General features: G+C 39.5%; 1 long non-coding RNA gene across 1 annotated transcript; it reads right to left on the bottom strand.

Moving 5' to 3' along the window:
- Positions 1 to 1,360: 1,360 nt before the first annotated feature.
- On the bottom strand, positions 1,361 to 2,425 carry LOC130171096 (uncharacterized). The gene is made up of 3 exons (XR_008828077.1): positions 2,228 to 2,425; positions 1,719 to 1,785; positions 1,361 to 1,440 (listed from the first exon to the last, which is right to left on the bottom strand). It is a non-coding gene; the product is annotated as an uncharacterized LOC130171096 (long non-coding RNA).
- Positions 2,426 to 2,977: the final 552 nt, after the last annotated feature.

Raw genomic sequence — 2,977 nt, 5'->3', positions numbered from 1 at the left:
AAATGCTCCCACATGGTGATACAGATCATGTGTAAAGTGCCTACAATTGTAATAGACAGGAAAATGAATTTAAGATTTTTAGTATTTTAGTTACTAATACTTAGCGGGTAAAGGTAGTAGGATTTCCATATTTACTGAAAACAAAAAAACACACACAAGACATAGCAGGACATGTACCTTGAGTCACAGCAATGTAGGACATTACTGGATTTTACAAACAACAGCAAAGCATGGGGCCCACTCATGGAAGAACAAGCATGATGTATGAGTTGGCCAATTATGAACATACTGTTGATATGTGGAACATCACTCTCTCCCACTGATTTGTGCTTTTTTATGCGTTTGTTGTTTTAGTTACAAATCCTCCAGATTAGTTGGTAATGAAAAAAAGCTGACAAACCCGCTCAGAAAGGGGGACGAAAGGAAATGCGGATGGGAAATGTGAGGTGGGCCCACGCCCTTGAGTATAATGCCTCAGACATGGACTTTATGGCCATTACCAGTCCCTAATTTGATTCGGCCTTATGATCCGGAACAATCAGGAACAGGCTTGTCTTTAAGGACGACGGTGAAACCCAGCCAACGGAAAAGTCAGTCTGCATAGCAACATGGAGACGATGCAAAAACAAGTTCGCTCAGACCCCTCATATGTCAGCTGAAACGTCAGGAGGAAAAAAACCTGACAAAACACACACCTGTAACCACTAGTATGGAAAAAGGCAGGAAGAAAATGCAGACAAAACTTCCAACTGGCCACTAAAAACCCACTACAACACAATTAATAGGACTACCTTACAGTAGAGAAGTCTATATGGCAGAGCAATATGTGAATCTCTTTGTAGCTACTTAGAACATGATGGAAACTTGTTCCTCATCCTCACTACCATGGCCATTTTAACAGCTTTTCCATGGGAACGCTCCCCAGTATACCCCAGCTGCCGGAAAGGAGCCAAGAGATGCAGGGTTTGAATGTGGGATAGGGCGAGCCTCCATTAAACTGGTGATCCCAGCATGGTGGTAAACCTCGGTGTGCTTCACTCCTTCCTACTGTAAAAGCCTGGTTAAGGCGTCAGGCCTGGCTAGGAGGAGACAGTCCCTTGCCCCTCCCTGGCTAAATACTGCACCTCCAATCTGATGCTAAAGCTGGAGCGAAAGCTTAACTTTCATCCCAGTGCAAATACTAGAACCCTAAGGGATCCTCAAGGAATTGATAAGTCTTAATAGTGGCTTACTTCGTATTGTTCATTCAGCTTTCTCAAAAATAAAAATGGATGTACTTGCAGTTTACCCAATCTGGGTAGACAACTTATTCTGACAGCGAAGTAAGAAAATTGTGCTTACCTTTCACTTGTTGCCATTAGCTTGTTTACAGTGCTGCTGGTTTATCTGAGTAACTGCTAGTCCCATCCGTTTCAGTCATACAGTGTTGTCAAAGCCAACCTTAGAGAAAATATTACATATAATAAAATTGTATTTTTTAAGTTATTTTCCTGTTGACAGGTACATCTTTAAAAAGGTATTTTATATCTATCATCTAGCAAAAATTATGAAATAATAATACACATAATAATGTATAAGCTAGTATTTAAATAAAGAATGTCACAATGTGATTAAGATTTACAATAATTCTATTCCTTTATTTTGTAATAATAAGTAATGTAAGCAACATCTAATTACATTATAATTACTAATGCCAGTAAAGGTGTTTGCTGTCTTACCAGGAATTTGGTCTCTCTTGGCCTTTGGATGTGTTGGCTTCATGTGGTGTGCCCTAAAATAGGGAGACTAGTGAGGGAGAGGGGTGAAGAAACCAGCACACCAGTATTAATGCAAATTAATAAAAAAGAAAAAAAGAAAAAAGCACCATTTGCATGGCAGTACACTCAGTCCCAGGGCAGGGTGGTTTTAACAACTTTTTAATTTTCTTTTTAATTACTGTACAACATAACTTGCATCTTGCATATGAAATACAGTCTAGATTTTTTTTTCATTTGTCTATTGTAGCTTCAGTAGTTCAGGGCCTGTCCTATCTCGTGGTTTTGTGCAGCCTGTCTTTCCTATGCTGAGTGTATCTCCCATGCATCTTGCTGATCTCTGCCTGGGCATCTTCACTTTTCACTTTACTGGCTGAATAAGCATTATGATTTTTCTTGTGAATTAAGAGCAAACATATCAAATGTGCAGTATGGAAAAATATCAAATAATCACCTCTATCAAAAATATTTACCTGATTAACTGACAATGACACACTCCAGTCGCAATGCAGAATCCTGCATTTTCCAGCCTCAGAGTTGTTAACCTTTCTTGGCTCATAGTCTGGACTCTAGTTGGGATGCGAAGGGGAGACTTTGGTCTTGATGAGTTGTAGCCGTAACACAAACAGCCACTCCTAACTTGTAACTATCAAGCTAACTGTGCTCCAGGCATCAGCCTCATTACTCTCCAGCTATGCACACAAACTACTTACTCAGCTAATCCTGGAAGGATTACAAAGGACCTCCACTACTTTTGTAACAATATTCTGTTTCAAACTTACTGCAGATCTTGCACAGAGATGATAAATCGTGTAATTTGCTGGTTTACATGCTACATGCTATGTCTACATGCCTCTCAATGCCAAGTTTAGTTTACACACGTCTGCGCATGCGTGTAATGCAGTAGCACTGATCTCAGAACGGTAGAAGCTGAGACAATTATGGGCCGGTTTCACGAAGATAGACTTTGACTATGGCTCAAATATAGCAAATAAACTTAAGAAAGACGTCTAAATTCATTCGTTGCACAAAGTAGTTTAGTCCTTGACTACCTTAAATTGAACTGCGGTACAACGAATTCTGGGTAAATTGAAACTTTAAAAAAAAAAAAAAAAAAAAAAAAAAAAAAATGGCCGACCAGTCACTGTTTCCAACCGCTCAACTCTCAACTTTCAGGCCAGCTGAAAATGTTTGTGCACTGGAAGTGCAGTTACAAGGACGTT

The sequence above is a fragment of the Seriola aureovittata genome, chromosome 6 (genome assembly GCF_021018895.1).
Source record: "Seriola aureovittata isolate HTS-2021-v1 ecotype China chromosome 6, ASM2101889v1, whole genome shotgun sequence".
NCBI classification, from domain to species: domain Eukaryota; kingdom Metazoa; phylum Chordata; class Actinopteri; order Carangiformes; family Carangidae; genus Seriola; species Seriola aureovittata.
This window is presented reverse-complemented; position numbering and strand designations above follow the sequence as displayed.